The sequence below is a fragment of the Cotesia glomerata genome, linkage group LG7 (assembly GCF_020080835.1).
Source record: "Cotesia glomerata isolate CgM1 linkage group LG7, MPM_Cglom_v2.3, whole genome shotgun sequence".
NCBI lineage: Eukaryota > Metazoa > Arthropoda > Insecta > Hymenoptera > Braconidae > Cotesia > Cotesia glomerata.
Genome location: NC_058164.1, coordinates 4,161,953 through 4,176,782, shown reverse-complemented (window position 1 = coordinate 4,176,782; position 14,830 = coordinate 4,161,953). Strand labels below are relative to the sequence as shown.

At 29.0% G+C, this 14,830-nt stretch overlaps 1 protein-coding gene across 2 annotated transcripts in view; it reads left to right on the top strand.

Moving 5' to 3' along the window:
- Positions 1-10,320: 10,320 nt before the first annotated feature.
- The window catches only part of LOC123269512, a 54,525-nt gene continuing 50,015 nt past the window's right edge, over positions 10,321-14,830 (top strand). For both annotated transcript variants that reach the window (XM_044735253.1, XM_044735252.1), the window contains exon 1: positions 10,321-10,392. The gene's annotated coding sequence lies outside the window, so the exon portion shown is untranslated. The remainder of the gene's footprint in view (positions 10,393-14,830) is intronic.

Below are 14,830 nucleotides of genomic sequence, written 5' to 3'. Positions count from 1 at the left end.
GAAGAATTTAATCTTCTTGATTTGAGTAGACAAATTCTTAAATTAAGAAATTTTTCTTAGTTTGAATAAGTTTCATTTAATTCAAGAATTTTTTGTCTTGATTCAAGACAATATAAAACTCTTCAAAATTATTTTCTTGGTTCAAGAATTTTTCTCTTGATTCAAGTTAACTTTTTTTTTAGTGTTTACAATAAAAATTATAAAAAAAAAATAAATATTTGCTAAGAACAGAATTTAAGAAATAAAATTAAAATTACCATTAATCACGCCTGAATAATCATTACATACTGGACGACAACTTGAAACATGAAAAAAATTTTTATTTTATAAATTTTATTACATCCGGATAAAATAAATGTAGATCGAAGCGAGGACCAATCGCTGTTTAAAGATAAAAAGAAGCTTATATTGAATGAAAGGTTTTTTATTTGTAGTGCATATGTAAAGCCGGGTAATGCATGACCTGAAAGAGATGATACGGGACCTTTGGGATGGCAGAGCAGCAGAATGCCGGGATGGTTTGATTTTTGGTTAGCATTGCTATCCGCTGGACCGGAAATAACCTTTAGAGAGTTTTTCTGGGCGGGGTAACCGGACCGGAATATTCGCTCTTTGGAGTGAGCCCAGGCCCGGCAGTGCATCGCCCGAGTTTTAAAGAGCTCTTTCATTTGGTAATTGCTGTTCTAAATGATTGCCATTCCCGAGCAATGTCTACTCCTGTCTGCCAGTAATAGTGCCGGCCAGTGATAAAGGTAAAAACTACCCATTTTGATCTCCCGTCTCTCTTTTTCACTCTCTGGCTCCCTGAGCGCTTTATTCCTCATTTTTTAGCGCTTTTGTATCCCGCTAAAGTTGAAACCGTTGAAAAGCCTCCACGTGACCTCGATATCCGATCCCGATGGCGATGGATAGATAATTAATCAAGATATGGAGGCATTACATGATGAATGTGTAAAATTTTTGTTTGGGTTTACATATTTTTAGTTGGCACGAGTTTAAAAGCCAATTTTTTTTCACTTCCGTTATTGGCTTATGCTTTTATATTTTATATTAGAAATAAAAGCACAAGCGTTGGTATTGATGATTGATGTTGGTCAGTCTGCTGACACTATTTAAATAAAAATGGCTTTGCTGATTATCGTATAAAATAGAACAAAGGATAACTGACACTTCCTCATTCTGTCGTGCTTTATAATGATAAAAAAAGTGAACTTAATTTAAGAAAAAATATTTTTAAGCAAGAAAATTATTTTTATTGTTTCAAAATAAGCAACAAATTTCTTAATTCTTAAATTATTAATTTTTTAATTAAAGATAATCGAATTAAAAATCAAAATAATTTAACTTCATAATTTTTTTATAAATAAATCAAAATTGATATTTATTGATTAATTTTGGATAAAAAAAATTTTTCTGTTTGTTACTTAATTTAAAAAATCGACAGATTAATTAATAATTAGATAAAAAAATTAATATTTTCAATAAATTCAAAATTAGATAAAAATATCACCAATTTCTTTTTTTCAAAAATCAATAATTAGGGAAAAATTTACAAACACTTCCTAATATTGCTAGTAATATATCGTTATAAACACGGAAAAAAAAACTCGAAAAATCTATACTAATAAATGGAGAGCCGGTTATATTGCGAAGACTACTGAACCGATCGGAATAATACTTATACCATAAGATGCAGCGTGTTTTGGAGAAGGTTTTAGTATATGATATGTAGGTGATTACTTATTCGGAAGCTATATTTTTTTGACTTAGAAATAATGATTTTTTATTGTAACTAAATTAATTCTATTCGATTGTCATTTGTTTGAAATAAATTTTTTAATTCTATTGGTTATGTTTATATACTAGGCAGATTTCTTCACTTATGAGACCTGCAATTTCTTTAACTGAAACTTTCAATGCTCATTACAAATTTTTTTTTTCTTATCAATGATTATTCATTTTTGTAAGAAAGACACGGGAATGTTATAATGATTGCACATTGAAAGTTACAATGAATATTAACTAGAATAATTACATGGATAAAAGGTGCATCCCAATTCGATAGAATTTGGAATCTGTACAAGTCAAAACAATACTCTATTTGAATTTCAAGTCTAGATCTAAAAATGCAATTCTGTAAAGCGCCCAGCGGAGCGGGCGAGTAACAGCTAGACATATATAATTAATTAGCATTTAATAGAATAGTTATACAAAATTCTTAATTACAATAGGTCAGGAGTTCACTGACTTTGGATACATTTGGTTACTGGAAATTGTTTTAAAATAAGCAACAAATTTTTTGAACTAATAATTTTTTGATAAAAGATAATCAAACTAATAATCAAAATAATTTAACTTAATGATTTTTTTATAAATAAATTAAAATTGATCTTTTTTTACTAATTTTGGATAAAAAAAATTTTTCCTATGTTTGATACTCAATTTAAAGAAAATTACAGATTAATGAATAATTGAATAAAAAAATTAATATTTTCGACAAGTTAAAAATTAGATAAAAATATCACCAATTTTTTTTTTAAATTAATAATTTGGGAAAAATTTGCAAACACTTCCCAATATTGCTAGCAATATATCGTAAATATAAAAAAAAATTAAAACTTAAAAAATAAATTTTTTAAATGCAATTTTTTTTGAATATATCCAATAAAAAAATTTCCATCAATCAAACAGCCTGAAGACTCAATTCCAAAATAAACTTCTCGACCATTTTAGGGGTTGATAACTTTCTTTTATAAAAAATCCATAGCGGTAATTTACAACCTAATAAATAACCGATGTATCTAACCAGATGTTCTAATAAAAAGTAAAATCGTAACTCAAAAATCGCGAGGAGTCGATACGAGAGAGATTGAACCGTAACAATCGTCGAATTTTCTCCTCATTTGCCGTCTAAGCACATAAAGAAAAAAGGCTTATGTATGGTGCGAATCATAAATTTAAAATTACCAAAGGAAAGGACGATGGGGAGTTCGATCCCGGGACTAATTCACGTCCATTCTTTGCAACCCTTCAGCGGGTTCTTCTCCGCCTATTCTATATTTTTAAAAATCAACTTCTTACTTTTTGGTCTGTCTCTCCACCCATCGGATTTATTCGCAACCATTCAGTGGGTTAACTTGTAGACTATGATACTCTTGGACCCTTGCATAAATTCGGCAAGTCGGTCTCCGTCTTTTTATGACTTTATGCTTGTACTTGTACAGTCGTACATCGTGTATAAATTTATAGGTTACGTCTATATTATATATCAGTATCTGTGCCGATATTTCAGTCCCTCAGCAATCCGTTTCTATATTTTTCATTTTGTCGACCCCTTTTCCCGATATCATTGTCCGGGCTCGCGTTTGTAACCCAGAGCTCGTAAATAAGGATCGAATGCTTTGGGATAAGTCGAACACACCCCTTGAGGGTACACACTGCACTACATACAACACATAACATTCTACATGTACGCTTTGCTTTACTTTACTTTGGGCTTTGGGCTGTACCCCACTATAACCACCCGGTGGTTGAAATCGAGTGACCCGTTAACGGCGGAACATTAATTTTATAATGGAATATCGATTCGACAGCATGTCGATTAAATGTACACAATCTTTTACCTCCAGCAATACACATGTCAACTTATACTGAATATATTTTTTTTATTAAAAAAATTTCGCCTAGTAGGAATTGATACAAGATACAAGTGTTTTTCATTTTTCATTTTAATCAAATATTTCATTTTCAATCTTTATTATTAATTTTTTTCATTATTTGTTCGCTTTATAAAACTGAATTAGTGAAAAGCTAATATTATATAGTTAATAATTACTTTTTAAAAATATCTGAAATACACTTCTAGCAATTAATATTTATAAATTCTTTTAATTCGTATAAATGGTAATTAGTAAAAAAATTCTCTTAAATTTTTATTAGTAAAATTTACTCTCTAAACATGAATTAGTGAAAATTCACTTAAATAAGTGAATATTCACTAATTCATGTTTAGAGAGTAGTATAAGATTTTCAAGAAGTAGATTTTTAATGAATTGCAAAGTAAAATTCCACAAATGAAAAAATTAATTTTTTATTATATAATACTGTAGTAAACTTGCTCAGAAAAAAAAATTTACTTGAACCAAGTAAATAATTTTGAAGAATTTCATCTTCTTGATTTGAGTAGAAAAATTCTTAAACTAAGAAATTTTTCTTGGTTTAAGTAAATTTTACTTATTTCAAGAATTTTTCTCTTGATTCAAGTTAATTTTTTTTTCAGTGTGGATATTTTAATTTTTAAAATTAATAAAAAATAACTTGAAAGTTAACTGGCTGCCCAATTTTAAAATACAATAACTGAAAAATTTTTATACTTGATTTTTCTTAGTATTGCTGCAGTTTTTATAACTTTTAGACCTTAATTTCTAGTATTTTTCTTTAAAATATTTATATTCAAGTATTTTTTATTCATAAATCAAATTTTTTATCTATTTGGCGCACAAACTTTTTTAAAATAAAAAAAAAATTTTTTTAAATCTTAAAATTGTCAGTGACTGAGTTTTGAAATTGGGCAGCCGTAACCCTATTAGGATACACAGTAAAAAATTTTTCGTCAAATTTAACATAAATATTTCTGTTACTGACTGTTTTTACACAAACTAATAATAATTCAACATTCTAGTGTGTTAAATCAACACATGAGAATGTGAAATTCTACACACTAGAGTGTAATATTCCACCTAAAAATTTTTACACTTTACATAATGACGAAAAATTTTTTACTGTGTAGATCTACTTAATTTTTTATAGATTTATTCTAAAACAATTAATTTCAATAAATTTTTGTCAAAAGTGAAAATTTTTGCTAATTTAGTATTTGAGAGCATGAAAGAATTATTTAATATGGTTATATGTGTCCTTATATGACTTAAAACGCCCATATTTTGCCTGATATGTGCATATATAATATTTGATCGAAAATAGTATCAAAAGTCTCCAACAGATGGCGCATGGTCGCAAAATTTTCTCAATATAAGAGAGTTAAGTTTTAAAATATAACCAATTTTTTTTTACTCTCCTAAAAATCTAATTTGGAATCTGTTGTTATTTTAATAAGCTACTAAACAAATTTTTGACCAATACGACAAGCTTTGATAGAATAATATTCATAAAATATTCTGAGAATTTTTCTATAATTTTTTTTATCACGACACGTTTTTTAGTAACTTATATTTATGTTATTTTTACCCTCGTCTTCAATATAATTCGATCTTCATTCGATCTCGTGGTAACCAATCGCAAAAGAACTGAATCGCGTCACGTTCGCGGCTCCAAGAAAAGACGAGCATATATATAAAAGCATGTGTCTGTATCCTAACATACAATGTATTCGTATTTGTATTATATCTCGAGTAGTACGAATACCCGAACATATATATCTGTATCTGTATCTGTACTCTTGTGTGCGACCCACGAAGAAACCCCGGACTTTTTCTGGGGTCGAAAGTCGCAGAGGTTACAGTCACGTATATCAAGTGAAAGAAAACGAAAATAAATTTACAATGTATATTGAAAATAAAAATATAAGTTGCAATAATAATAATAATAATTATAATCAGAAGAATGACTGAGCAGAGATAAAACCAGAATTTAAAAAACAGTTACTCTTAAAACGTATAATTTTTTGTTAAAATATCTCAGAAGGTCGTTCAACCCTCATTGACACCCTCTCCGCGACTTACAACAAAACTCGAGATCGATCTTCTTAAACCACCCTCTATTGTTCCCGACACCCCCGGGACACTTTTAGGACGTGGACCTTCCGCCGGAATTTACATCTCCGCCGCGACCCTCTACTTAGTCCCTTCAACTTTTCATCCGAGGTAGTCTTCTTAACAGCTCGCGAGAGTTTTTAAACATTTTTATCTAACCCACGACAGCGAGTTGTCGTTAGTAGTTTGGAAAAAAAATTTCAGGTGTGAAAATTTTAGTTATTAAAATTGATAAAAAATCTCTTGTAATTTTTCTTTGAGACTTGAGGTAGATCGAATATTTACACGATTTAAATATGAAAATGTTAGTCGATATTAAATATGTATAAAATATAATTTTTTTTTAAATCTGACCGAGAGTTTTTATGCAGTTAATTATTAAATTAAGTTTTATAACTTATAACTTATTTTTTTATTATTAATTTTATTTTCTCTATCTTGTTATAATAAACTTATTTCATGTACTTGATCTAATGAAATTTTTTTATTGAAAATTGAAGTAATAAGAAGTGCCAAAGTTAAATTTTTATACTCACTTTTAATTCAAGGTTAATTCAAGAGTTAATAAGAATTTGTTACGATTTTTTAAATATTAACAAACTGTTAATAAATACTTATTAAATCATTATGTTAAAAAATCAGCTATTATTAGTTAATAAATCTTACACTGAAAAAAAACATTAACATAATACAAAAAAATCATCTATATTATTGAGAGGATAAGTAAAATTTTGTGGCCAGTGTATTTATATGATAAAATGGGTTTTTATGGTTAAATTTAGTATCGTTGGAAAAGTCTTGACCTAAAGTTGTGCTTTTTCAAGGTGTCATATCATTATCACCGATAGTCAATTTATTATGATAAGTATTTAAGCTGCATTGGAAAATGCTCTATCTCTAGATACATAATTAAGAAATTACCTTGTATTTCATGAACTATTGACATTTTTAAAGATATAAGCTCACCTTGACATTACACTCATCGAGACCTTTCATTTGAATACCTACATCAATTTTTCATATATTTATATATATATTATATATATATATATATATATATATATATATATATATATATATATATATATATATATATATATATATATATATATCGACGGACTAATTAGCAATTTGTCTAACTTCTTATTTTTTAGAGGGTGATTTTTTAACATTTTGATGTAGCAATAATCCAATTATAAATTATTTGAATGATTCAAATCTAAATATTATATCTTTATTAGATATTAATAATAATAAATGGTTTTTTAAAGTGATAATAAATTTAGAACTAATTGTTTTTTTCGTATAAATAGAAGATTCTCTAAAATGGAGTCAGACAATTTGCTAATTAGAACATCGATATGTATATATGAAAAATATATCAAAATGCATGTGGGTACTCAAATAAAATCTTCTGATGAGTGTAACATCGAGATGAGCTTATATCTTTAAAAACGTCAATAGTTAAAAAAGTACAGTGCAATTTAATAAAAGTCATTATTTAATAAAGCAAAATTTTATTTATTTATAGTTGCTAGTTTTAAAGAATTTTATTTTCTTGAATCAAAAATAATTTATACATTCATGAATTTTTTGCCTTGATTAGAAGAATAAATTTTTTTTCAGTGTATAGAATAATAACTAATTTTTTCATCAATGCAGCAGTAGCGTATAAAAACCATAAATTAGCTATAGTCAATCCTCAGTGAAGTTCATTTGCTCTCGCTATGAAGTTCAGCGCTGACATATCAACGACCTGCGCATGCGCAAGCGAGCTAGAGTGAGTGGATTAGCTCACTATTAGCTCCAAGCGAAGTACCAGAAAGACACTGGTCTATAAATTTCTAGCGAATTAGATAGAATTTAGGAGCTAGGAGTTAGAAGTTATAAGTAATGGGATGGACGTCTGGGTGTCTGTTGGTCTGGGTCATCACGGAGGTGGGCGAGTGGATGGAGGGCAGGGGCAGACCAGACTGAAAACTAAACCCGAGACCAAGAAACGAAAAGTCCTCTTCGACCGAGAAACCAGGCGACTCCTAACCAGTACAGAGAAAGAAAGAAAGAAAGAAAGGTTTTATCTGCTAGCCAGTTATTTATCGCTTTCCGTTGTAGCGCTGGCGTCGGCGCTCGGCCAATCACAAGTTAGTGTACCCCAGTACCAGTCCGCGCCATCCGCATACATTATCGTGCTGCTAGCTGCTCAGAGTTCTCTCGCTCAAGTTAAACTCGCGGGCCCGCTTGGCCATTGTCTTTCCTGCGTTGTAAATCACATTTTATTCCCTCGCTTTAGGTCTTATTTTATTTATTTGTCGGGAAGGGAAACGGATCGCTACCGTGCCCCCGCCCTGCGTCCCTAAGCCGGAGCCTGTACCCTAACCCGCGCTCTATACCTTTACTTGCAGTATCCTTAATATAATGTAAGCCTTAAACCTTAAAGCTTGAGGTGGTACGGAGTTCGGCCACCGAGCATCGATATGTGCTTCCTTGGTGTTACACCGACGCGCGAACACAGACCGAGACTTGCTGCCCCGCGAGACTCTCGACGCGAACTCCAAACACGGGCTAATATAATTTAACTGAAACTTAAACTTTTACTCAAAAAGATAAATCTTTTTTTTTATTCTTGGAGTCTGTCCTCATGAAAAAAATTTTTAAAATATTAAAAGCGACTTAAATATATACAAAAAAAAGATTTTTAATGTATTTAACTTTTAGATGATATTCTTATATATTTTAAATATAATTCAAATGTATTAAAAATATATCTTACACTTGAAAAAAAATTTTTTTGTATAATATAGAAAAAATATATTTAATATAGATCTGAATTTTATGAAAATATATAAATATATTTTTTATATTTTTATGCTTTTATTGTGAGTATATTTTAAGATATATTTTTAATGTAATAATGTGACAGCTGAGAATTGCGAACTAAAATAAATATAATTTTGCTTGATTATATAATGACTTTTGTTAAATTGTGCTGTATTTTCTTAACTATTGACATTTTTAAAAATATAAGCTCATCCCGATGTTACACTCATCAAGACCTTTCATTTGAGTACCCACATGCATTTTGATATATTTTTCATATATACATATATATAATATATATAAATATATGAAAAATTGATGTGGGTATTCAAATGAAAGGTCTCGATGAATGTATTGTCGGGGTGAGCTTATATCTTTGAAAATATCATTAGTTAACAAGATAGAAATGTCAGTTCCTAATTATTGACATTTTCAAAGATATAAGCTCATCCCGATGTTACACTCATCGAAACCTTTCATTTGAATACCCACATGGTATTTTTTATATATTTTGTATATATGGTATTTGTGAAATATATAAATATTATGAAAAATTGATGTGGGTACTCAATTGAAAAGTCTCGATGAGTGTATTGTTGGAGTGAGCTTATATCTTTGAAAATATCACGGGTTAACAAGATAGCAATGTTAATTCCTAATTATTAACATTTTTAAAGATATAAGCTCATCCCGATGTTACACTCATCGAAACCTTTCATTTGAATACCCACATGGCATTTTTTATATATTTTATATATATGGTATTTGTGAAATATATAAATATACTAAATATATGAAAAATTGATGTGGGTACTCAAATGAAAGGTCTTGATGAGTGTAACACCGGGATGAGCTTATATCTTCAAAAATGTCAATAATTCACAGGATACAAGGTCATTTCTTAATTATGTATCTAAAAATAGAGCATTCTCGAATGCAGCCTAAATACTCATCATACTGTTTCATACACATATTTTTTTTAAAGAAATGTAGTGTTTTTTTTGGTATAAGATACTCGCTAGGATCCTAATTTCATCTTACATCTTATATATTTTATATAAAATTTGAATAATAAGACTTTTATTACATATAATAAATTTTTCAAAAATTAAAATATTTTTTTTACGTTAATATAATTAATTATTTTCATTTTTTTGAAGGTAGAGCAGTGATTTGACTGTAGTTTTTATAATTGTATTGTGAATACACTGACCGAAAATAATATAGGACACAACATTATAATTTAAATAAAATTGATTTAAAAAATTGATAACAAGATGAAGAAATTTTAAATTATCTTATTAATTTTAAACTTTTAGACGTTTTCTGTCAGTGTAAAATGTAATGAATAAGTAAATGTGTAGGTATTTCAGTTTGCAGTAGCCTAAATACAATATGCGTCGTTCGTTAAAGAATTCTACAAATTATCGTTGAAGGCACCACCGGTAATCTTTCGAGAGAGTTTGGCCTGATTCTTCAGTAAAATTAAAACTAAAATAAAGTTCTAACTAAATAGCGAGTCTGATTAATAAAAACTTGTGTCACTTGGACACTGGTTAACTAAATTAGCATTGCCTGCTTCGAAATTCGTAGAGTTCACACCGAACGTATTCTATTGGTCATGCTAAATAACCGCTTGTTGTATTATTAGATGAATAAATAAATGAATAAATTAAATTGTATAACTTTTACGTAGAGCCCTCGTGACGGAATAAAAAAAATGCTTGTGATAGTTTCAGCGATGCAAGTTAACCATGCAGGCCAGGCTCTCTCCCAGTCTCAGTCGCGTCCTGGCCACCAACAGGTCAGTAACAACGAGACTAATTACCTTAACTATAGATTATACCTAATAGATTATTTATTTTTATTAATTATTATCCAATTTTACGAATTAATCTAAAAAATCTTATACAAAAATTATTGTTATCTAATTTTTAAATACTTTATACGTTTAAATTCAATTTTCACCGAAAATATCGAAGATATAAAAAAAAGCTTGACCTTTTTTGCAGAAAATTAAATTTTCTACAAAAAATGTGCACAGTAAAAAATTTTGCGTCAAAAAATTTAGTGTTTAAAATTTTTATGTTAAATATTTAACACTTTTTTGTATTAAATTTAATTTTATAAAAAATATCATCCCGTAAAAAATTAACTTTTGATTAAATTTAAAGTTTAAATTTCAATATTAAGAATAAAAAAAAAAATAATTAGACTATCAAGTGACCTAATTGCCGGCTTAATGACACAAGTGACAGGTTTAGCGGGGATAAAATTTTTTTACGTCTCACTGTTGTAGTATCCCGTTGACTTAGTACCCGCAGAAATTTTTTGCCGTTATTTTTTGCAACACTTTTTGTAACAGCAGCCCTCGAGTTACGCTGTGGGGTCCTGGCAGGGATCTCGTCTTTTTTTCCCGTGGAGTGATCCATGCACTCGAGGCTCATTTGCATGTCGAGGGGAGAAAGAACCGCTTAGAATAAAAATAAAAAAAAGAAATACATAATGAAAAAAGCCCGCAAAAAAAGTAACGAACGCGAGCCGACTGAAAACAAACCCCGAGCTGAGAACAAGGGATGCTGACGGTTTGACTAATTTGAGGTTTGACTAATTTAGCACTTGACTAAAAGTTGGTGAAAAAACTTAACACCGAGTAGGGGCCGGCCTATTCGAAACCTAATCCTCGACAGGGGTAGTTAAAACTCACTCTCGACTCATCAAAATGAATTACCCGATTTAAACCAGTATTTCAAACAGGCCTTTGCTTTTTTTATCATTTATTTATTTTATCTGGCCACCTTGCACTTGCATTACATTTGTTTTCACGCGTTGATATTATTATTATTAAGGGGAATTTTTTATGGATAAATTAATACATGTTAGACATTTTACTGCAGGTTAACAAAAAATTCAAACCCTACTCATAAACAAAAACGGCAATTAAATAAATAATGAATAAAAAAAAATGAAGAATAAAAAAACACAATTATTTGTGAGTGACATATGACGCAACAAATTAGTGAACTATTTTTGTTGATGATAATGAACTCGTCGTTATAAATGTAATTATCTTAATTTGGTCCCCTGACCCTCTGACAGTTGTGTGCAGGTGTCACTAATTATTTTTTTCCCGGGTAATTTTATAGGATTAATATTGGTCTAGTATACGTATGTGTGTGTGTGTATGTATGTGGAGCTGCGTAATGTTTGTTCACATAAATATATAAATAACAAAAGAACTAGAGGAAGTAGAGTGCGAAGAGATGAGGAGGGCGGAAAAGTTATCAGGATAGAGTGTAAGTGCTCGGCAAGTAGTATATGTGTATACACTAGGGGACAGACAGCTGCTGGATCAATTAGTGGTTAACAATAAAAAATTAACCGCGATAATTACAAATATAGTCCACTTCCTTAATCACAATGTTTCGTAAATATTATTACTTTTTAATGATCGGGGTGGAGGACATTTTTTGGGGTACTTTGTTAATTGAATTTTTTTTTAATAGGAAAAATATTAATATTTTTTAATAATCACAGTTAAACCCAATTTTTGATTGAATTAAATAAATTAAAAATCTTCCTAGTATAACAATGATTTTTTTTTATTTTTTCTATATTAAACACAAATAATGTATATTAAGAGAATAAGAAAAATTTTGTGGCCAGTGTATTCATATGATAAAATGGGTTTTTATGGTTAAATTTTGGATAATTAGAAAGGTCTTAGATTTGTATCTTTTTAAAGCTTCATATCATTTTCGCCAATAGTCAATTTATTATAAGTATTTAGGCTGCATTCGAAAATGCTCTATCTCTAGATACATAATTAAGAAATGATCTTTTATGTTGTGAAATATTGACATTTTTTACGATATAAGCTCATCCTGATGTTACACTCATCAAGACCTTTCATTTGAGTACCCACATCAATTTTTCATATATTTATACTTATTATATATATATGTATATATGAAAAATATATCAAAATGCATATGGGTACTTAAATGAAAGCTCTTGATGAGTGCAACATCGGGATGAGCTTATATCTTTAAAAATGTCAATATTTAAAAAAGTACAGCACAATTTAATAAATATCTTGTAAACTATTGACATTTTTAAAGATATAAGCTCATCCCGATGTTACACTCTTCAAGACCTTTCATTTGAGTACCCACATCAATTTTTTATATATTTTATATATTTATATATATATTATATATATGTATATATGAAAAATATATCAAAAATGCAAGTGGGTACTCAAATAAAAGCTCTTGATGAGTATAGTATCAGGATGAGCTTACACAGTAAAAAATTTTTCGTCATTGTGTAGAGTGTTAAAATTTGTGTGTTGAATATTACACTCTAGTGTGTAGAATTTAACATTTTCATGTGTTGATTTAATGATTTAACACACTAGAATGTTAAATTCTACACACTAGAGTGTAATATTCAACAGACAAATTTTAATACTCTACACAATGACGAAAAATTTTTTACTGTGTATACCTTTAAAAACGCCAATAGTTAAAAAAGTACAGTGCAATTTAACAAAAGTCATTATTGAATTATGCAAAATTTTATTTATTTATATTGCAAGGTTGCTAGCAATGATTATTCTACTTTACACTCAATTGATACTTAATTAAATTGACTTATTTAAAAGATAAAAAAATGCAAAAATTAAATTATAGTTTGCACTAACTTTTAGTCGGAGAGATCTGGGTTCAATTCCTGGCTCAGTAATTTTTTCAGTATAATTTTTTATTTAAATAAATTAAATGTCTATTTACAATTCACCAAAAAATAAATACGTATCTCAAAAAATTAGCATGGTAATGATTGTAATTGTCATTTTAAATTGGGTTTAATTAAATTAACTGTAATAATCATTAAAAAATTCAAAATTTGTTAATGTTGTGATTAATAATAAATAAAAAAATGTTGGGATTAATTAATTAATTTTTATTGACAACAGGATTTATATTAACCTCATAAAAATTAACTCGACCACGGATTGCGGTTTAAAAAAAATTTATTACAGATAAAATGTGATAAAATAATTCAGAACAAGTAATAAAATAATTTATGCATAGAAAAATAAATTAATAATGGATTGAAAGTGTCGGTTTGTGTATAATTAGCTTTGTAAAATAAAAAAAGGAAGCATGTTAGCGTCAGAAAGAAAAAAAGATAATAACGCGATGATATTCACTTGTGATAGAGTTTTATCTCGTTAACTCGCGTGAGCATGAAACAGATCTGCAGGGCGTCACCCAGACCCCTGACCCATAGAAATATTGTCGAGAACAAAACAAAAAATGGTAACAACTAACAACTTAGAACCATTGTCATGCAGAGCGCCCTCTCGTCTCTCGTGCTCGCTGCATATACACACTCTCTGTATACTGTATACATATTTTAAAGACTCATTGTGTCTGGTGTTTGTAACAACGGTATAAAACAGCCACACGAATCATCATAATACACATAATAATAATATAATATATAATATATAATATCAAGCGTGCATATTACGCCGCCACACGCTTCTGTAAACAGACACATTTTTTTCTCACAGTCTTATTCTCTCCACTCTATTGTCATTCATAAGCCGCGATTATTGTCATTTCATAGAACGTTTAACGTCCCCTTGTCCTCAACTCCCCGCCCGACCCCCGTTACCGACCGTCCAAAATTAAAGGTGTTGAATAATGATAAATATTTATGATAAATGATAATAGTTTTGATTTTTTCTTATTATCTTGTCTTATTTTTATTTTTAAATTTTCTAATTTTAAAACTTTTTTACTTAAGAAGATCAAACTATTTGATAAATTTTTTGAATGTTTGGTTAATTAATTAATAAATTTCAATTTCAATACCTTAACAATTCAAATCACTCAAAATTTGAATAATCAATTCATTTCTATATAAAAAAAAAAAAAAAAAAAAAAAAAAACTAAATTTATTTACATCTCTACTCAATTTAAAAAAAAAAAAACACCCTTTTTTTCTAGTCTACAATAATACAAAGATGCGGTGAAATAGAGTCAGAACAAGAGTAAAAAAGCTGAAATGAAACGATAGAAGTGTATCGACTAAACAAAGTGTCACGGACAAAGCAAAGTGACAAGTCGCTCAGATGGCGTGGCGTGAAAACGATCGGCTGGTAATCGAAATTCTCTCGTTCCAAACACCAACCACCAACCACCACCTACACTTACTCCTCACCAGTCTTC